Source organism: Mus musculus, chromosome 1 (assembly GCF_000001635.26).
Source record: "Mus musculus strain C57BL/6J chromosome 1, GRCm38.p6 C57BL/6J".
In the NCBI taxonomy this organism is placed as follows: Eukaryota; Metazoa; Chordata; class Mammalia; order Rodentia; family Muridae; genus Mus; species Mus musculus.
The window spans coordinates 116,862,841-116,886,507 of NC_000067.6; positions in this window are offsets into that span (position 1 = coordinate 116,862,841).

Genomic DNA, 23,667 nt, shown 5'->3' on the forward strand with positions numbered 1-23,667 from the left:
AAACACCTCTTTATGTTTGCAGTAATAAATGTTGTAAATGAATACTTTCACTGTATACACATGGATTTCTGTTCTTTTAGACAATAGTTAACATTTCATGTCATCTACATATCACATCAATATACATCAGAAATTTTTTTGTGTTAAAATGTTTGAGTAAAAATGTTATTACAGTGTCTGAGTAAAATTTTATTTAAAAATTTTTAAATACATTTTGGCTTAGTATTAGAAGAAAATTTCCAACAACTTCTGAATTGAGTCTAAACATACTTCAAAATATTGAGGATTATAAAATCAAAACATCAATTAACTACAAACAACTTTGAAGATACTGTATACCCTACAATATGCACATCAGATTTAATTATTTATGCAAAAGCAAATAAGTATAACTTTCTTACTAGCATACAAATCTGCTTTTGTCTGTAATAAATAGTAAAGTGTTATATATATATATCTATATAATTTTGTTATAAATAAATACTTTGATAAATAAACTATATTTGTTAACAGGAAAATTTCAATTTGTGTATACAGCTATTGATAGCCACCATCATATACACTGCCCATGAGTATAACACAGTCATGAGTGGAATGAATTTTAAATGGCTTACTTCAGATAATTAATGCTTTTCACCTTTGCTTAAATCTTGTCACAAATGTCTTTTTGTTAGGGAGGCTTTATTAATTGCATCATCTGAAGTGATGCCATCCTCCATAGGCTAATTAGAAATTTATGCTTGCTATCTTAACTATGTATTGGGGATTGTGTAATTCAAGACTGTAAGCTGTTAGACAAAGTCAGGACTTCATTTTGCTTGTACTTCCCTCTCTGTAGTCTCAAAAGTGTATAGCACATAGAGCCTGATAAGTACTTCATGTGTGAAGAAATATGTTACAGAAGTTGAAAGGAGTAAATGAGGCATTGCCTACTTCTTGTGCTGTCATGATGCATTTTAGTTTTGTAGTGTTATCTGTACAATGTAAAGATAAGTGGTTGCTTCAAACAGTTTTTATAAAACATTAAAAGGAAAAATTGCAGAGGTAGAAATGTGGGCTATTTAGTAAAGTGTTTGCTGTACAAATATTAGGACTTAAAGTTTCAACTCACATAACCTGTTTAAAATGCTGAAGAATATTGCATAATTCTGTAATCCTAAAGCTGAATTCAAGCTAGACACAAAATTACAAACAAGGCTTGATGGCCAGATAGTCTAGATAAATTGGTGAATTCTACACTCAGTAAGACCCTTTCTCAAAATATAAACTGTAGCATGATTGAGGAAGACTCAGTCTCAACCTCTGCTTTTCATATAGGTGCACACTTATGATATCCACAAACATGCACATCAAAGACATACACATGTGTGCACACACATATTTGCATGCACACACAAACATGTACACAATTATAGATGTTCAACACTATGCATAATGTGAACTAAAACAGATATTGGCCTTTCACATGTTTATGATTTCCTTACTAGTGCAGGAAAAATTATAACTTTCTACTGGTAGAGCATGCTATCAAATGAAATAGTGGACGAGCTTTAGACACTAACAAGAAATAGGCCTTTATTACTTCCCAGGAAATGTGGGAAAACATTTGGAAAGTGGTTTTCCATCTTTCAGCAATCTGTCCCTTCTTATTCAGCAACACAACAGAAGAACAAAATCACCACACTTTTTTTAAAGTAGGCAATTGATCATAAAAGATGTGTTCCAGACAGCAAAATGGCACAAATCATTTTTTCTGACCAACAGAAAAAAATGTGTTTGAATGTACAATTTGGAACAATATCATGTTTGTTTTCTTTTATTTTCCCATAGCTTGCCCTAAAGATAAAGAGAGAGTTAGCCAATGGCAGAATTAAGGCATACAAATTATGATTCAGCAATGTGTGTCAATCAAATCACAAATGGTTAGAATGTGCCAGACAGGACTCCCAAAATCAAAATTCCTTATTAACAGCTCACACTCCCTAAACCTCAATATCAAAAGCACAATGCCTCATAAATTTGAAATGTGTTCTGAATTCAATGCTCTAAACTAAGTTAAAATATACCTCTCCTCTTCTCCCTTGCTCACCCAGGACTTGTGTTCATCTCCTCAATTGACAATGCCTATGTTTGCATATTTTCTCATAATATATACATGAAATAAACTTAATTGTTGGAAGTTGAAGAAATTTCTGTTCTTGTTATTTTTATCTCTCAATCTTTTTTTCTTCAAAATATATTAATAAGGAACATTACATGAATGGTCTGTCCATTCGTCTTAGCTCCAAACTTTGTCTCTGTAACTCCTTCCATGGGTATTTTGTTCCCTATTCTAAGGAGGAATGAAGTATCCACACTTTGGTCTTCCTTCCCCACCTGGGGATTCATCTCATAATCTGCCATCACACACAGCCAGAAGAAGAGAGTTACATGTGGTCTCCTGACCTCCATCAGCTAGCACTTCACCCATCTCCCAATCCCAAAATACCTTGCAGGACACCAAGATCCTCCTGCTTCCCCATGGAGGCTTACAGGTCCCAAGAATACTTAACATAGAATCCTGCCCTAAGGATCATCTCCCCATCTGATTTGACAGAAACAATTCCAGAAGAAAGGCCTATAGGAGCCCCCAAGAGTTACCAACATGGGAACATTCTCCCAACATTTCCTTCTCAGTAACGTTCACCTGAAGCACTGCCAGCATAGTTGGGTCCTTGACCTTCATTGTTTGACTCATAACTCCCACTACCTTCCTGAGAAGTCCTGCCATAATCAGGATTATCCAGCCAACACCAGAGAATACCAGATGCCTAAAGAACAGAATAAAAAAAAAAAAGACTCAGGGCAATGTGACAAGACCAGAGCCTACCTGTGCTGCTACAACAATCACTGGATATCCTAAGGAAGCTTAAGTATAAATACATGATCTTAATTCCAAGCTTATAAAGCTGATAGAAGCATTTAAAGAAGAAATGAAGCCCTTAAATAAATACAGGAAAATACATTCAAACAGGTGATGGATATGAGTAAAACTGTAGAAGACCTGAAAATGAAAATGAACGCAATACACAAACTTAGGCAACCATGGACATGAAAAACCTAGGAAGGTTAACAGAAATTACAGACAAGAGCACATCAACAGAACACAACAAATGGTATTTGCATATCTAACCTACCTGGATCTCCATTTCAACATAGATTTCATCTGCCTAATTCATGCAAGAGCATCCTAAGGTTTTCTTATAAGACATCTAGTTTTTGCCATACATGCATGCATTGGCCACAGTAACTTTTTAGAACTTTGGTGAAGGATCCATGACCTCCTTACTTTTACATTTTTCATGACAATAAAATTAGTTTATCTATAATAGTGCAACATTTTACTGCAAGGTAGAAATGTAGCTTAAACTTCCTCAGGCAACTGACACAGAGGCTTTCAGCTTCTCTCTATACTGATGTAAGAAAAACACTTTCCTGAACAGCCCGTTTTAGACAGGGAACCTCTTCAAAATAATTTTCAGTTTGGGAACTCTCCTTTCACAATTGTTTGCCTTGTTAAAAATGGCACCATCAGTTCTTCCATGTGCAGAAACTCGTCCATATAGGGTATTTGTCAGTCTCTACCTGTGCATGGCATGAAGTTTCTCCTTCTTGATCCCAATCACTCTAGCAATTACAAGTGCTTTCTCTGAAGCAATCTTATCCATATTTGCTTGATCCATTCTTCACCAACAATTTCCTTATCTTATTTCATGACTGTTGCTTTTTCAGTATTAACCAACTTAAGAACAATGAGCAGTTGCCATGATCCTGTTTGAACATTTATTTATTTTAGAGTTTTCTCTAAAAAATAAATTTGCCCACTACTTTTAATTACAGGCTGACTAAAATTTTCATGAATAAGCAAATGGAATGACATTCTATATAGGGATATAACAGCCTAGCTCCTCATATATTTCTTGTCATCCTCTAAAACCTCTTGAGACAAGTGTTTACCCTCTGCATTTCTCTTAATGTTGTATTTCTAACCAGAATGGCTCATTAGCCTTGCAACATGCTAGAGGTTTTCCATTCCAAAGCTCCAAACTGTTCCTTATTCCTCCTACAAATTAGTTCAAAGATGTTAAAAACTGAGATGATACATTTGTCACAACAATGTTGGTATCAATTTTCTATTTCAATTCCTTTTTATTGTTGTGACAAAACACATGATAAAAGCACCTTAAGGGAAGAAAGAGTTATGTTGGCTCACAGTTTGAATGTATAATCTATTGTGTTGGGGAAGGCATGGCACAGGTCTAGCTATAGTGCAAACAAATTGAGTCAGCTGGAAACATTGAATCTGTAGTCATGGAGCAAACAGATATGGGTCCTGGTGCTTTTCTTTCTTTCTTCCTCCCCCTCCCCGCACCCCCACCCCCCCGGCTCATGAAATAGGACATACTTCTCTTCAATTAACCAGTTTTAGAAAAATCACACTAACAGGTTTTCATGGTGATTCTCTATTTGGTCATCTAATAAAAATAATTTCTCTTCCTTTCCCTTGAATTTATATTACAACTACAAAAATTATAACCTTGCAGTACAAAGATAAGGACAAATGAATAATATAAACTTCAATTAAAAGTAAGATATGCATCAAAACAGTCAAGTTATTTATGCAAGGCCACCAAATTAATTAAGGGGACAAGCAAAAATCTTCCAGAAATTAAGGCTCTTTACAGACATAGTAATGAAGCTGACTATATCCTCCTACTGCACACACAGAGATCAACACAAACTTGACCATAGGAATAATTCTGGTTGTCTTTTCTTCAAGTAATACTGTGGGGAAAGAAGTCAGTCTATAGACTGAGGAATACATTTGAAAATTATATGTCTGACATGGGTGTGGGATCTAGAATGGGCAAGAATTGTTCAGTGAAATGATAAAAGATTAATAACTCAGTTAAAAATGTGAAAATGACTTTATAATCACCTCAATGACAAAGATACAGAGATAGTAAATACATATGTGAAATGATGGGTCACACCACAGCCACTGTGAGACAGAAACCAGAGTCTGTAGTTCCTTTTGTAGCTTTTGTAGCTACAAAGTCAGATGAAAATGTTCAGCAAGATGAGGTAGCATTTCTGATGTGTGCAAGCTTCCTTGACAATAGCATAGGTAATGTTGCAGAAATATGAAGCTCATTTCCGTTAGAATCACTGACTTTTGGCCTAGAAAGATACAAATACTCGTGAAGCAAGGTGATTTGCATGAGAAATGTTCCCTATAGTCTGGAGTATTTGATTGCTTGGTCCTGACTGATAGGCTCTTTAAGAGGTTGGTGGAGACCTCACTGGAGGCTTGGGTTGAGCATTCAGAGTTCAAGCCTCAGGCTTCCAGTTTTCTCTCTTCAAGACAGTGTGGCCTCTCACGTTTCCTGCTCCATGTCTTCTTGCCTTCATGAACTCTCCCTCTGGAACTGTAAGCCAAAAGAAAAAAAAAAAAAGAAAAAAAAAAAAGAAAATGTTCAGCAAGATGTGCAAAAGTTGATAATCCAGACGAGAAGAGAATAGGCAGACCTGGCTATTTAGGAAAGAATCCTCGAAAGTCTTGTTTCCAAGCAATAGATCTGGATTCAGAGAAAATGAAGTAGAAATATTAAGTAGAATGTGCTAATAAAATTAAACACACTCAGGTAAGGTTACTTCCCATTTTGATCCTAACTTTCTTCTTACATATTAATGTCCAAGGTGATTTGATATAAGTCGAATCAGAATTTAGGATACTTTTTACCAAATAGGCCAGAAAGAGAATTCTGTACTTCTTCACTCGGAAGTCTAAAGCAATCATGATGCATTATTACAGGGTTAGCATATACTTACATATGTCTTGGTTGCTACTATTGTGCACATTATTCACTGTCAACCAGTATTAAAGTTGTCCTGGAAACTTCACCTTCATTTGAAAACTTTTAGTCTAATACTTCTGTTTTCTTCCTTCATAACATTATCTCTTATTTTGAGCCAAATCCATATCTAGAGATCATTTTGATCACTTGTATAGAATACGTTTGATTCACTAGTTTATCCCCTTAGGGTTTGGAGTTTCCAGTTTCCTGCTAAACAAATGTTAGAAACTCAGCAAAGACATGAGAAACAACCAATAGCAGAGGTTCTCAACCTGTAATTGCTGGCCCCTTCATGGGTCAAATGACCCTTTCATAGAGGTATTATAAGAACATTGGAAAATACATATATTTGCATTATCATTCATTGAAGTATCAAGATTAAAGTTATGAAACAGCAACAAAATATTTTCCTATTTTTATAGAATATTTTCTGCATTTACATTTCAAATGATACCCTGAAAGTCCCCTATACTCTTCCCCTCCCCTGCTCCCCTACTAACCTGTTCCCACTTCTTGGCCCTGACATTCCCCTATACTGGGGCATATAAAGTTTGCAAGACCAAGGGGTCCCAATGATGGCTGAATAGGTCATCTTCTGCTACATATGCAGCTTGAGACATGAGCTCTGGGGGTACTGGTTAGTTCATATTGTTGTTCCATCTATAGGGTTGCAGACCCCTTCAGCTCCTTGGGTACTTTCTCTACATCTTCCACTGGGGGCCCTGTGTTCCATCCTATAGATGACTGTGAGTATCCACTTCTGAATTTGCCAGGCATTGGCATAACCTCACACAAGACAGCTATATCAGGGTCCTTTCAGCAAACTCTTGCTGGTATATGCAATAGTGTCTGCTTTTGGTGGCTGATTATGGGATGGATCCCCGGGTGGGACAGTCACTGGATGGTCCATCCTTATGTCTAAGCTCCAAACTTTGTATCTGTAACATCTTCCATGGGTATTTTGTTCACCATTCTAAGGAGGGATGAAGTATCAACACTTTGGTCTTCCTTCTTCTTGAGTTTCATGTGTTTTGCAAATTGCAAATGGATGGATCTGGAGGGTATCATCCTTAGTGAGGTAACCCAATCACAAAAGAACTCACATGATATGCACTCACTGATAAGTAGATATTAGCCCAGAAACTTAGACTACCCAAGAAACAAAAATAATCTTATGATTGGGATAACCACAACATGAAGGACTGTATTAAGGTTTCACAGTATTGTAAATATTGAGGACCACTTATCAGGAAATTTTATCCATCCAAAAATTATAAGATATATCAGGAGCTTGTATGACTAGTCATAATGACAGCTTTGCTCTCCTTGCAATCTGAGGCTAGAAACTTCAGGCAGCAGGTGCATTGGAAATCTCCCTCCATAGAACTCAAAAGAACAAGTCAACAAAAGCACTCCAAAAACAAACCACTGATGTCTCCTTTTTACATGTGTCCTTATACTTGGTTTCCTCCAGGTTCATACCTAAATCAATGGTACAGGAAATGCAGTGTTCTTAAGCTTGCATCAAGCATGCTTTGAAGATCTCTATTTGCTTTTCTATTTGGAGGTTGTATGTGTGTTTTAAGAGTGACTAGTGACTCATATGTGGATCCTAGCTTGTAAAGTCTATATATAAGTTGGGGTGAATTCTGTGATTTTAGGCTCTGAAATGAAACAAGAATGCATAAGGAAGGAAAGGAAGTGTTGCAGAAGTTGTGGAAGAGCACACAGGAGATGAATGTTGAAATGGATGGTATGTATAAGGTACAGTGAGGGTACGGGGGTGAGAGAGGTAAAGGTGATTCAACAAAGTAAATTTTGTCTGAAACTGGTGCAATAAAACCTGATTCTATATGTTAATTAATTTAAAATAAACTAAAAAATAAAACTATGAAAACTGAGTAACATATACAAAAAATAAAAAATAAAAAAATTGACTAGTGGGCAAATATGTTTAACATTCAGAATCTCAATTCATTTCTAGAGTAAGTTAGGAACCAACACTGGCCGGTTAAAATGCCCAACAGAAAAACAGTCATTTCACAGCATTTTCAACTATTTGTTCCTTTTAAGCACTACTTTAAACTGTTCTCAAACCTTGATCCTATAGGCTGACTCGGGGAGAATTATGTCCTTCAATTGCATGGAGAGTGGCCCTAATTCTTGAAAATGGTCAGAAAGAACAAATTCATTAACAATAATATCTGCTACCCATTTATCTCTACAGTCTGTTCTTGTACTGAGTTTTCTGAATATTGTAAGATCTATGTAACATTCAGGAGACACCATAATGAATAGATTTTCCTCGGGCAAAAAACTGTATGACCAACAAACATTCAATCCAACCATATTCACTAACACAGGCATCTTTTTCCTCTTGCTTGGCTCTTCCTTTTGTGAAGAGTCCACTTGCTTGTTTTAGATAAGTCCTTTATCAATCAGGTCTAAATATTCTAGAAGAAATAAAACAAAACAAAATGCCAGAAGATTTATTGAAAATGAAGGCTGACCTCATATCTGGATGTAAATCTACTTAAGCATACACATAGAGTATTGATAGAGCATGCATTGCAGTAACAGTTATTGAATGTGGTAATGATAAAATGGTTATAGAGAACATAATAGTGTCTAACATCATTATGCAACTACCTAGTTTAGTTCTTTAGTGGAAGATTCATTGTACATGAACATTGAATATTATAACCACTATTTATCAAAGGCCTCCTGTGCATATAATCCTGATCTGGATGAAGGTCATCTACTCTGTGAGAACTCAACATCTAACTGATTAAACAGTGTGTAGTTATTTTCTCTTCTATACCACTGTCTTGAATGCTTTTTCATGACTGTGATAAAATACTCTGAAAAATAATTATGGAATAAAGAGTTTATTTTGGCTTATAACTTTATGGAGGTGCAGGCAATCTTGCTCAGAAAACATGTTAGCATCCAGGGAAGGTACAATGGTAGCATCGTGGCCCAAAGGAATACCTGGCTGACCACTGCATCAACACTCAGAAAGCAAAGAGTGAAAAGGAAATGCGGTCAAAATATAAAGCCACTTGAACAGACTCTATTTCACAATGATACTATTCCCCATGAAGGTTCCAAAACCTTTCCCAAAAAAGAGCCACCATCTGGAACCATGTATTCAAACATGGAAACTAGGGAAACAATTCACTTTCAAATCACAAAGTTAACTTTCTATACAATGGTATTTCCTACACTTCATTGGATGATAAATTTGTAGTCACTACATTGGCCACTATTTAAAATAGTATCAATGGATGTGGTGCTATATACACACTTATGTGTATGGCAATAGTATCTTTCTTTGTTTGCTTCACACTTTGTCTATTTAATTTAAACTGTAACAATAAGCCAGCAGACAATTTAGAGCACAGGAAACTGAAGTACAAAGACATGAAGTGCTACTGTCCAAGGTCACACAGGTAGGAAGTTTCAGCCCATTTAATTCCAGGTTGATCAGTCTAAAACAGCAACTGAATAGATTATTTCAAGAGGGTGTGTGTTTATCTGTGTAAGTGTGTGAATGTGTCTGTGAGCACAAGAACACAGAAGAGTTCCTCTTAGTAACTTGCTTTGCAGATCTGAAATAGAGGTTCTTGCGAAAGCCTCATAAACTCACGCCTGACCTTTTAAGAATGAATTGAAATGGCACATAATGGAGAATCTAAGAGTGCATTTTAAAAATGGAATCTCATTTTTTCAAACTATAATTAAGGTGATAGATTTAATTTGAACTTTAAAAGAATATTTTGTAAACCCTCCTTATTGAAGACAAAGGATATCTTTCTTAACTACTTCAATTATGAGAGATGAGGAGCAGAGTTCAGCAGCCAAGAATAAATAAATTGAAATGGAATAGAAATGAAAGTAGAAATTTTTTGCAAAGTATTTGAAGGAAACAAGAACAATCATTAGACCTCTAAACTATACAAAGTGAAAAGACCACATATAGTATATCCCATCTGGTGCAGCAATTACTACCCTTCTGCTTTTCACTTATGCTAAGCATGCTTTGATAATTGTCCCATTGGTATTTAGTGCATTCATCCGTATTTGTATAATGAAATTTTGTTGAGTATGAAAAGTGTTTTACTTAAAGGTTAGAAGATGTTCAATTACCATGTAGCTTTTGTCATGGTCAACATTGATATTGTTTCTCTGTAGATACAAATATACATTTATTTTATAGTATGTATTAATTTTACAGATAAGATTTGCATCATGACACTTTTGTGTGTGTGAAGAGTATAAAAGAATAATGGAAACAAACAGCAAAGCAGGGTTTGTTCATTTGTTAGTGTTACATATGTGTCTATGATATTTCATCCATGTGTGTTATTTGATGTATTCTGCTATTGCTTTCCATCTTATTTTCTTTGAGAAGCTTTCACCTGGATATTACCAAATGTCTAGACTAGCTGTTCAGACATCCCCCAGGGATCTATCTGTCTCTTTCACCTGCTCAACACCAAGTACTTGCACAAATCTGCATACCAGGTTTTTAATGTAGGTATTGGGAATCTAAATGTGAGTCTTCTTTATTACATGGTAAACTCCTTATGATCCAAGTGTACTATCTGGCACAAGTGCTGGTTCTTAGAAACAATAACATACATTTGACCACTTGTAACTAAAATAACCAAATGAAAGAGAAAGAAGAGTGAAATAAAAAAAAAAACTAAAGATAAAATATCCAGGAGATATCATTGGGATCTAGAGGATCACTGGGGAATACTTTCGAAACAAATATTTCCATAATTTAGAGATTGGATAAGAAATTGGTACATTTCTAGACACATATAACTTATCACAAAGTTGAACAGAGGTGGATCTAACCACTATAACCAGAATTATAATGAACAGTAATACTGATAGAATAATAAATGATTTCTTAAGAAAGAGAAGCTTGAGAATACATGTTCTCCTGGGTATTAGTCAAGTTTTTTAGAGCAACAGAACTGACAAGTTGTATATGTATATTTTACACAGACACACACACATTATTGAAATTACTTTGCTACTATTTTATTGGATTGCCTTATATTCCAAAAAGCTGGTTTCCAGCCTTTCCAGCAAAGAGACATTGCTGAAGCTCACTACTTTCTAGACACACAGAAACATCTTTCATAAGCTTAAATCTCAGAAAACATTGGCTGAGATTCAGGAGACTTCCAGTCCAGCCAACCAAATTTCTTTCCTTGATACTTATGTCCTAATAAGGTTTCATTTATAAAAAAGAATAATTAGTCAGAAAGGATATTGGTACAGTGGTGTGTTATGTATCCAGCTCAAAAATGTTAGTATTTTTTGTGGTGATGCTAGTGGTGATTTGAATGAGAATGGCCCATAGGTTCAGATATTTGAATTTGTATTTTAATATTGGTGCATATTTTGTGGAAATGTTTGGCAAAGAATAGTAGGAGTGTCCTTGTTGGGGATGTATATCACACTGGGTGTTGACTTTGAGACTTCAAAGGCCTACAGTATTCCCAGTTTCTTTCTTTCTTTCTTTCTTTCTTTCTTTCTTTCTTTCTTTCTTTCTTTCTTTCTTTCTTTCTTTCTTTCTTTCTTTCTTTCTTTCTCTCTCTCCCCTCCTCTGTCTCTATCTTCTCTCTCCCTCTCTATCTGTCTTTCTCCCTCTCTCATACAATCCTTCTTCCTTCCTTTTTCTGTCATACATATGTTTTAGATATAGGCTCTTAGCTACTGCTACAGTGTCACAGAGTCATGTCTTCCCCCTGTTTCCATGCATTCTCCTGTGGAGGTCATGGACTCAATTTCTGAAATTGTAAGCAGGCTCCAGATTAAATGCTTCCTTTTCTACATTTTGTTTGCCATAGTGTCTCTTTACAGTAATAGATGTTAACTAAGACCGCAATTGATATTTTTGTCAACTTATCAGGACCTAGAACTGCTGAGAGAGATTTGTATGTGGGGTATTTCCAGGTTTAATTAATTGAGGTGAGAAGATCCATTCTAAATGTGTATGGTAACTTTCCCTAGGTTGAAGTTTGGTCAGTGTATAAAAGAGATATTTAATTTAGTGCAACATTCATCTATTCCTGCTTCATGACTCCTTATATCATGTGACCAGTCCTTTTTGATCCTGCTACCATCCTCTCCTTGAAGAAATAGACTATGCCCTTGAACTGTAAATTAAATAAAGCCTATCTTATGTCACCACAGTTATCTGTTCAAAATCTCTCAAGTCACAATTCAGTTATTTAACTGAGTCTGGTACTAAGGACAATCAGAATAATTACTTGCATATAGACATAAATAATTATCATTAGCCATATTACTAGTTAGGCAGAGAAGGTGAGTATATAAATATTATACAGTCTTAGACACTTTCTCATTTCTCTTGTAATAAATTCCAGAAAAGGTAAGTTATGAAAAAATATTTGCTTTTATTTATAGTTCTGGAAGTACATGTTTATCCTGCCTGTAAGAGATAGTAAAAGGCAAGAAGGACACAGTGGCAGGAGCAGTGTACTCGTGTCGGCTACATCCACTCCAGTAGTGACTTGCTTGACAAGTTTACAAACCTGGAAGCAGTGCCGAGGAAAAGAGTTTCACAGAAACTTAGTCTCCCGAAACTGTGGCATCCCATAGCATCTGTGTGCTTCCTTTCAGTATTGTTTTGTTATAGCTGCCTCCAAACCATGACTTGCCAAATACCTAAGCAAAATTGAACTTTGCTTCCTGGCCTTCATCAATGCCCTAGGTAGTCCTTGAGATGACCATGGGCTTGGAATTCAGTAAGAATGTTGCCTATTCAGTGACATTCAGAATTGCCTTTGGTATTGTAAAATAGATAGTGAAAGAAATCAGGCATTACTATCTACTACATAGAGTTAGAAATCTCAGGGCAAGCTTAGCAAAGTGAGTTTAGAATTCTTATTATAGTTATATATGGCAGTCTACATTACTTCTTAGTAGAACCCCCCCCCCATACACACACACACACTATCACTTAAAATAAAAGCCAAGTTGCTCCCATATACAGGAATTTACAATGGTTTAGGAAGTAGATCGGGCTATTGTTTTAGAGTATTGCATTATTCATGAGAAGGTTAGCTAGTGAGGAACTTCCTAATTAGAACCATGACTTGGCTTCTAAGAATATAGCTGACCTTAGATAGAGCTGACTTTGTCTCAGTTGTTTTATTGCCCAGTTCCTGCCAGTCTTTGTGATTGCATTTCCCCTGTTTTGTTTAAGAGTCATTAAGCATCTGGTAACCTTCTTGTACCTTGCCTATGTGTCACCTAACTTTCCTATTTTCTTCTGTATAAAAAGTTTGATGCTCGATTTGACAAATGACATTCAGATCAACACTCCCTTGTGTTGCGTCTGTTTGTCACCTCATTCTGGCCAACTCTATGCCCATCTACCTGAGACCCTGATTCCCATGGATTGAGGGGGGCCGACTGGGACCGGTCCATGGCACATGTTCAGGTTCAGGAACAGAGCATGAACAAGAAGTTGGGCCAGGCTATGAACCATCAAGGTGAAACCCCAGTGTTATGCATCCTGAAGAGATATTGTATATCCTGTAACTTCCAAACCTTTCCACACATTACCATCAGCTTGGGAACAAGTGAACGCACAGATGGAGACCATTTCATATTCAAAACACAATAGGATCCAAGAAGGTCAACTACTGTCAGTATCTCATCATTGATTCTTGAAATAAGTTCTAAAGTTTTCTAGATTTGGTAAAGGGTGAAATAAAGATTAGAACAATGTATAACTTCCAATGTCAAAGAGCAGAAAAGAGTAAATTCAAAGCTGGGCCATTTTCATTACACATACTTTAGGAATTATTCCAGGAAAATATAGGGTTTAAAGAAGCATGGCTTTATTCATATTTATATTCTACAGTCTCCTTGTCTCGAATAAATGCATTACCTTGCCAGTACTCATTTCCTCAGCTGATGACAGAAAAGTTAGTATTTATGCTCTCACAAAATTGTTATCATAGTTTCCCATGTATCAAGTAACTTTGTCCTCAGATATTGCTTTCAATGAATTATTAAGGTGGACATGGTCATTCAATTTCTTTCAATAAGCCAAAAAGAAAATATAAGAGGAGAAATAGTCGGAAAATATCCTATGCTGGAAACAGGTACCATCTTCACCACTTTCCTGGAGATCTCTGCAGTACCTGAACATTGAACAAAGAATAGGTTCAATGCTCATTGTACAATTTGTCAGTATCATAAAATCATTGCATCACATTTGGGATATGGACAGATTAATTAAATAAATAAAATTGTTTAAAAGTAGCAATGTAGATTGGAGAGGAAGTGGTAGAGGGAGGCCTAAAAGGTGATGGCTAAGTACTAGAGTAAATATGGAAGGAAGAGTTGGGAAAAATACAAAAAGATGCTATTCATTTCTCAATAAAGACATAGGTTAGCATGGTTATTATCATCAAATATATAGCATCTGATGGCAGTAGCGGCATTGATGGAACTTTTTTCCATTTGTTCTGCCATCAAAGGAAGAACAAAGTACTATGGTTTCCATGGGCACATGTGTAATATATATTCAACATGCACGAATTTTATGTAAACACACCCTTGTATCTATATATAAATATATAAAATTTTAAAATTCAGAACTAAGGTGCAATTCTATAATTAATAGTTTATAAGCCAATGAAACACTTACAAAACAACTAAATTTTTGCTAAGGTAGTATTTTGACTTTGATTCATATTATATTTCTGAAGAATTTGCATATTATATTTATTTCTGTCTATTTGTGCATGCGTGTTTTATGTAAGTACTCACTTAAAATAATCATTGACATGTTTTTTAAAGCTTTTTATTGATTCTTTGTGAGTTCTATATCATTTACCCTAGTCTTGCTCTTTGCCCCAACCACTTCATTCCCACCCATTACCCTTGGAACCCCCCCCCCAAATAAATCATACACACACAAACAATCAATAACAACAAGAAAGCAAAACATAGAGAACATCTCATTGTGGAATTGTAGGATGTTCCACACTGTATCCTTCTCTCTGCATATTTTCACATGTAAATTTTCATTGCAATGTGTGAGTAGTTGGTCTGTTTCAAGATCTTTGCGACACCATAAATATTGACTCCTCATAAGGACTCCTCCCAGTTATCCTGTTGTTTCCATGTGTCATAGAGATCCTGTAGCATTGGATCAGGACTGGCCCTTTCATGAATCCCAACTATTCACAAATGATTTTTGCGGTGGGCCAATTTAGAGCCCTTGATCTGAGTCTGAGTAGTAGCTGAGTTGATAAAACTGCCAGCTCTCCCTGATCTTCACTATCAGGGCAAGCTCTTGAGCACTGCTCCAGCTAGGCCACCCAATGCCACCATTAGCAGTAGGCAGAGTCAGCTCTTCTGCTCTCATTCCTTCAGGGACAACTCACCAGCACCCATGCTTCCAAAGCCAGCTGCACTGTGCTGCCCACTCTGTCTGGTGCTGCAGCCCATAAAGGACTGTGACAGCTTTCCCTCTGTCACACCCTTGGGGCTGGCTCACACATGCCTTCAACATCAGGGCTAGTTTCAGTGTGTTGCCTAAGGAACATATGTGGCCCCTCAAACAAACACCACAGTCAGTGAGGGTGCAAGGCTAGCTTTCCTGCTCTCATTATCTCAGGTTGAGATCAGGGTACCACAGAGACTATGGAGGGGAATGAGGGAGGGCACCACCTCCACAACCATGCCACTTATTCCAGATGAGTGGTGGGGCCAGATTTCTCACCTTTTAACCTTATGTCTGGTTATTGCCTTCCACCAAGGTCAGCCCTACTGTGCTGCCTATGTGTGGCACAAGGCTCACATATCTGGGTGTTACAACCAATGAGGGACATGGCCAGCATACCCATTTTCATGACTGCACAGTCAGCTCTTCTGTCTCAGGTGTGAAGGGGCAGGAAGATGAAGAATATCTCTACCATGTCCTGGCCACTTCATTGCAGATGAGTGGTAGGGTCAGCTCTTCCCCGCAAATGTCCTTGGGGTCATTTCACCCTTGCCCACCCTCCTCCCAACCTGCTATCAGAGCCAGCTCTACTGTGTTGCTCAGAGGAGGAGCAAGCCCTGGTCTCCTGAGTGTGGCAGCTGCTATGGAGCAGGGACCACTGTCTTAGGCCCATGACCAATCTCTCCCAACTTCCACAGGTAATGAGGTAGTATAGGAAAGGCATCACCATGCTACCACATGGAAGAGAAGGGGTAGGGTCAGCTCTTCCATGCTCTCATTCTAGGGATGGCTCAACTTCACCCCACCATCAGAGTTACTGCTGTGATGTTCAAGTGAAATACCTGGCCTGCTTTTGCACTTACTGCAACTGATGAGCTCATGACACTGTGAACAGATTTCCCAGCTGTCAATGTGGTAGGTCATAAGGGCATCATCTCTGTGCCCATGCCACCCCATGGCAGATAAGTGGTGGGGTCAACTCTAACCTATTCATGTCCTTGAGGCAACCATACCCACATCCCTAACACCAAAGCTAGCTCCACTGTGTGACGTGAGAGAGGATCTATTCTCCAGAGTGCTATGCTGGTGAGAGATGTGGCTAACTCTCCAGAATGCCTTATCCAGTGAGGGATGGGACTGGTTATGCACAGCCCCTGCACATCCATATGGTCCCCAATGGCTGTCTCTGTCAGTGACTTCTCCATATTCTGTAGTGGTAATATGAGCCATGGACATCAACACTAAACCATGCAGCTACATAGCCATGGACTCAAACATAATCCTTAGTGGCAGTTTGGTCTGGCATATCACCATGGTCTAAGGTGGTTGACCTGGCCACTCACAACAGGTAGTCCTATCTATCTTCATGTCTCCAGTTCCATCTCTCTTCATAATGTTTAAGCAGCTCCAGTACTCTTTCTCTCCTATCTGACCACCATATACTCACACTCCACCTACAGGCTGGACTCATGGCTGGTAGGACCCTGGGTAGGGCTTTGTCTATGCTATGTGGTGTGATGGCAAACAGGTATCTATGGCTAGCCTAGGCTCTGCACTAGAGGGCATGTTTGTGGGTGATACTGGGGCTCCAGGTCTCTGTATTTCTCCTCCCAACACTGTGCTCCCTGGACTTAATTTGATTTATGTTTTATAATCTTAGGCAGGAGACAGCTTTGACCACCAAGCCAGGCATTAAGTTAATATGAACAAAAGTCTGCCATTTGCTCTGCCCCTGATTAATACAAGACCACCATAAACAAGGGGTTTCTTTGCTCATTTCTCAGGGGTAGGAGAACAGAGTGAATCATTGGTATGTTAAATATGATGAAGCTCAGAGAAAGAAACATGGACTTAGAAGAGATTACTGTTCCTTGACATATTAAACTCTCATATAACATATGCAATAACATTTCCAATGCTATCCCAAAAATCCCCCATACCCTCCCCCACCACTTCCCTACCCACCCATTCCCATTTTTTTGGCCCTGGCATCTCCCTGTACTGGGGCATATAAAGTTTGCGTGTCCAATGGGCCTCTCTTTACAGTGATGGCCGACTAGGCCATCTTTTGATACATATGCAGCTAGAGTCAAGAGATCCAGGGTACTGGTTAGTTCATAATGTTGTTCCACCTATAGGGTTGCAGTTCCCTTTAGCTCCTTGGGTACATTCTCTAGCTCCTCCATTGGGAGCCCTGTGATCCATCCATTAGCTGACTGTGAGCATCCACTTCTGTGTTTGCTAGGCCCCGGCATAGTCTCACAAGAGACAGCTACATCTGGGTCCTTTCCATAAAATCTTGCTAGTGTATGCAATGGTGTCAGCATTTGGAAGCAGATTATAGGGTGGATCCCTGGATATGGCAGTCTCTACATGGTCCATCCTTTCTTCTCAGCTCCAAACTTTGTCTCTGTAACTCCTTGCATGGGTGTTTTGTTCCCAATTCTAAGGAGGGGCATAGTGTCCACACTTCAGTCTTCATTCTTCTTGAGTTTCATGTGTTTAGCAAATTGTATCTTATATCTTGGGTATCCTAGGATTGGGGCTAATATCCACTTATCAGTGAGTACATATTGTGTGAGCTCCTTTGTGAATGTGTTACCTCACTCAGGATGATGCCCTCCAGGTCCATCCATTTGCCTAGGAATTTCATAAATTCATTCTTATTAATAGCTGAGCAGTACTCTATTGTGTAAATGTACCACATTTTCTGTATCCATTCTTCTGTTGAGGGTCATCTGGGTTCTTTCCAGCTTCTGGCTATTATAAATAAGGCTGCTATGAACATAGTGGAGCATGTGTCCTTCTTACCTGTTGGGGCAACTACTGGATATATGCCCAGAAGAGGTATTGCTGGATCTTCCGGAAGTACTATGTCCAATTTTCTGAGGAACCGCCAGACTGATTTCCAGAGTGGTTGTACAACCTTGCAATCCCACTAATAATGGAGAAGTGTTCCTCTTTCTCCACATCCTCGCCAGCATCTGCTGTCACCTGAATTTTTTATCTTAGTCATTCTGACTGGTGTGAGGTGGAATCTCAGGGTTGTTTTGATTTGCCTTTCTCTGATGATTAAGGATGTTGAACATTTTTTCAGGTGCTTCTCAGCCATTCGGTATTCCTCAGGTGAGAAATCTTCGTTCAGTTCTGAGCCCCATTTTTAATGGGGTTATTTGAATTTCTGAAGTCTACCTTCTGGAGTTCTTTATATATGTTGGATATTAGTCCCCTATCTGATTTAGGATAGGTAAAGATCCTTTCCCAATCTGTTGGTGGTCTTTTTGTCTTATTGACGGTGTCTTTTGCCTTGCAGAAGCTTTGGAGTTTCATGAGGTCCCATATGTCAATTCTCGATCTTACAGCACAAGCCATTGCTGTTCTATTCAGGAATTTTTCCCCTGTGCCCATATCTTCAAGGCTTTTCCCCACTTCCTCCTCTATAAGTTTCAGTGTCTCTGATTTTATGTGAAATTCCTTGATCCACTTAGATTTGACCTTAATACAAGGAGATAGGTATGGATCAATTCGCATTCTTCTACATGATAACAACCAGTTGTGCCAGCACCATTTGTTGAAAATGCTGTCTTTCTTCCACTGGATGGTTTTAGCTGCGTTGTCGAAGATCAAGTGACCATTGGTGTGTGGGTTCATTTCTGGGTCTTCAATTCTATTCCATTGGTCTACTTGTCTGTCTCTATACCAGTACCATGCAGTTTTTATCACAATTGCTCTGTAGTAAAGCTTTAGGTCAGGCATGGTGATTCCACCAGAGGTTCTTTTATCCTTGAGGAGACTTTTTGCTATCCTAGGTTTTTTGTTATTCCAGATGAATTTGCAGATTGCTCTTTCTAATTCGTTGAAGAATTGAGTTGGAATTTTGATGGGGATTGCATTGAATCTGTAGATTGCTTTTGGCAAGATAGCCATTTTTACAATGTTGATCCTGCCATTCCATGATCATGGGAGATATTTCCATCTTCTGAGATCTTCTTTAATTTCTTTCTTCAGAGACTTGAAGTTTTTATCATACAGATCTTTCACTTCCTTAGTACGAGTTACGCCAAGATATTTTATATTATTTGTGACTATTGAGAAGGGTGTTGTTTCCCTAATTTCTTTCTCAGCCTGTTTATTCTTTGTGTAGAGAAAGGCCATTGACTTGTTTGAGTTAATTTTATATCCAGCTACTTCATTGAAGCTGTTTATCAGGTTTAGGAGTTCTCTGGTGGAATTTTTAGGGTCACTTATATATACTATCATATCATCTGCAAAAAGTGATATATTTACTTCCTCTTTTCCAATTTGTATCTTCTTGATCTCCTTTTGTTGTCGAATTTCTCTGGCTAATACTTCAAGTACTATGTTGAAGAGGTAGGGTGAAAGTTACCAGCCTTTTGTAGTCCCTGATTTTAGTGGGATTGCATCCAGCTTCTCTCCATTTACTTTGATGTTGGCTACTGGTTTGCTGTAGATTTCTTTTATCATGTTTAGGTATGGGCCTTGAATTCCTGATCTTTCCAAGACTTTTATCATGACTGGGTGTTGGATCTTGTCAAATGCTTTTTCTGCATCTAAGGAGATGATCATGTGGTTTTTGTCTTTGAGTTTGTTTATATAATGGATTACATTGTTGGATTTTCGTATATTAAACCATCCCTGCACCCCTGGAATAAAACCTACTTGGTCAGGATGGATGATTGCTTTAATGTGGTCTTGGATTCTGTTAGAGAGGATTTTATTGAGTATTTTTGCATCGATATTCATAAGAGAAATTGGTCTGAAGTTGTCTATCTTTGTTGGATCTTTCTGTGGTTTAGGTATCAGAGTAATTGTCGCTTCATAAAATGAGTTGGGTAGAGTATCTTCTACTTTTATTTTGTGAAATAGTTTGTGCAGAACTGGAATTAGATCTTCTTTGAAGGTCTCATAGAACTCTGCACTAAACCTGTCTGGTCCTGGGCTTTTTTTGGCTGGGAGACTATTAATAACTGCTTCTATTTCTTTAGGGGATATGGGACCCTTTAGATCGTTAACTTGATCCTGATTTAACTTTGGTACCTGGTATCTGTCCAGAACTTTGTCCATTTTGTCCAGGTTTTCCAGTTTTGTTGAGTATAGCCTTTTGTAGAAGGATCTGATGGTGTTTTGGATTTCTTCAGGATCTGTTGTTATGTCTCCCTTTTTATTTCTGATTTTGTTAATTAGGATTTTGTCCCTGTGCCCTCTAGTGAGTCTAGCTAAGGGTTTATCTATCTTGTTGATTTTCTCAAAGAACCAACTCCTCCTTTGGTTAATTCTTTGAATAGTTCTTCTTGTTTCCACTTGGTTGATTTCACCCCTGAGTTTGATTAATACCTGCTGTCTACTCCTCTTGTGTGAAGTTTCTTCCTTTTTTTCTAGAGCTTTTAGATGTGTTGTCAAGCTGCTAGTGTGTGCTCTCTCCAGTTTCTCTTTGGAGGCACTCAGAGCTATGAGTTTCCCTCTTAGAAATGCTTTCATTGTGTCCCATAGGTTTCAGTATGTTTTGTCTTCATTTTCATTAAACTCTAAAAAGTCTTTAATTTCTTTCTTTATTTCATCCTTGACCAAGGTATCATTAAGAAGAGTGTTATTCAGTTTCCACCTGAAAGTTGGCTTTCCATTATTTATGTTGTTATTGAAGATCAGCCTTAGTCCATGGTGGTCTGATAGGATGCATGGGACAATTTCAATATTTTTGTATATGTTGAGGACTGTTTTATGACCAATTATATGGTCAATTTTGGAGAAGGTCCCGTGAGGTGCTGAGAAGAAGGTATATCCTTTTGTTTTAGGATAAAATGTTCTGTAGATATCTGTTAAGTCTATTTGTTTCATAACTTCTGTTAGTTTCAGTGTGTCCCTGTTTATTTTCTGTTTCCACGATCTGTCTATTGATGAAAGTGGTGTGTTGAAGTCTCCCACTATTATTGTGTGAGGTGTAATGTGTGCTTTGAGCTTTACTAAGGTGTCTTTAATGAATGTCGCTGCCCTTGCATTTGGGGCATAGATATTCAGAATTGAGAGTTCCTCTTGGAGGATTTTATCTTTGATGAGTATGAAGTGTCCCTCCTTGTCTTTTTTGATAATTTTGGGTTGGAAGTCGATTTTATTCGATATCAGAATGGCTGCTCCAGCTTGTTTCTTCAGACCATTTCCTTTGAAAATTGTTTTCCAGCCTTTCACTTTGTGGTAGTGTCTGTCTTTTTCCCTTAGATGGGTTTCCTGTAAGCAGCAGAATGTTGGGTCCTGTTTGTGTAGCCATTCTGTAAGTCTATGTCTTTTTATTGGGGAATTGAGCCCATTGATATTAAGAGATATTAAGGAAAGTAATTGTTGCTTCCTTTTATTTTTGTTGTTAGAGTTGTCATTCTTTTCTTGTGACAGTCTTCTTTTTGGTTCGTTGAGGGATTACTTTCTTGCTTTTTCTAGGGCGTGATTTCTGTCCTTGTATTGTTTTTTTTTTTTTTTTTCTGTTATTATCCTTTGAAGTGCTGGATTCTTGGAAAGATAATGTGTGAATTTGGTTTTGTCGTGGAATACTTTGCTTTCTCCATCTATGGTAATTGAGAGTTTGGCCGGGTATAGTAGCCTGGACTTGCATTTGTGATCTCTTAGTGTCTGTATAACATCTGTCCAGGCTCTTCTGGCTTTCATAGTCTCTGGTGAAAAGTCTGGTGTAATTTTGATAGGCCTTCCTTTATATATTACTTGACCTTTTTCCCTTACTGCTTTTAGTATTCTATCTTTTTCAGTGCATTTGCTGTTCTGATTATTATGTGTCTGGAGGAATTTCTTTTCTGGTCCAATCTATTTGGAGTTCTGTAGGCTTCTTGTATGATCATGGGCATCTCTTTCTTTAGATTTGGGAAGTTTTCTTCTATTTTTTTTTTGTTGAAGATATTTGCTGGCCCTTTAAGTTGAAAATCTTCATTCTCATCAACTCCTATTATCCGTAGGTTTGGTCTTCTCATTGTGTCCTAGATTTCCTGGATGTTTTGAGTTAGGATCCTTTTGCATTTTGTATTTTCTTTGATTGTTGTGCAGATGTTCTCTATGGAATCTTCTGCACCTGAGATTCTCTCTTCCATTTCTTGTATTCTGTTGCTGATGCTTGCATCTATGGTTCCAGTTCTCTTTCCTAGGGTTTCTATCTCCAGCGTTGCCTCGCTTTGGGTTTTCTTATTGTGCCTACTTCCCTTTTTAGTTTTAGTATGGTTTTGTTCATTTCCATCACCTGTTTGGATGTGTTTTCTTGTTTTTCTTTAAGGACTTCTAACTGTTTAGTTGTGTTTTCCTGTTTTACTTTAAGGACCTGTAACTCTTTAGCAGTGCTCTCCTGTATTTCTTTAAGTGACTTATGAAAGTCCTTCTTTATGTCCTCTACCATCATCATGAGAAAGTTTTAAAATCTGGGTCTAGATTTTCGGTTGTGTTGGGGTGCCCAGAACTAGGTGGGGTGGGAGTGCTGCGGTCTGATGATGGTGAGTGGTCTTGATTTCTGTTAGTAGGATTCTTACGTTTGCCTTTTGCCATCTGTTAATCTCTGAAGCTAGCTGTTATAGTTGTCTCTGGTTAGAGCTATTTCCTCAGGTGACTCTGTTAGTCTCTATAAGCAGACCTGGGAGGCTAGCTCTCCCTTAGTTTCAATGATCAGAGTATTCTCTGCAGGCAAGCTCTCTTCTTGCTGGGAAGGTGCCCAGATATCTGGTGTTCGAACCTGCCTCCTGTCAGAAGTTGTGTTCCACTCACCAGAGGTCTTAGGATCCCGTGGGGAATCCTGTGTGGGCCCTTGCGGTTGTCGGGAGACTCCGCTGGCAAGGCACCCCAGTGCTCGAGTCTGATCAATTCTTCTGCATGATAACTGCCAGTTGTGCCAGCACCATTTGTTGAAAATGCTGTCTTTTTTCCAATGGATGGTTTTAGCTCTCTTGTCAAAGATCAAGTGAACATAGCTGTGTGGATTCATTTCTGGGTCTTCAGTTCTATTCCATTGATCTACCAGGACCAGCAGTTTTTATCACAATTGCTCTGTAGTACAGCTTAATGTCAGGCATGGTGATTCCACCAGAGGTTCATTTATTGTCAAGAATAGTTTTTGCTATCCTAGGTTTTTTTTTTTTTTTATTTTTCCAGATGAATTTGCAAATTGGCCTTTATAACTCAGTGAAGAATTGAGTTAGAATTTTGATGGAGATTGCATGAATCTATAGATTGCTTTGTCCAGGATAGCCATTTTTACTA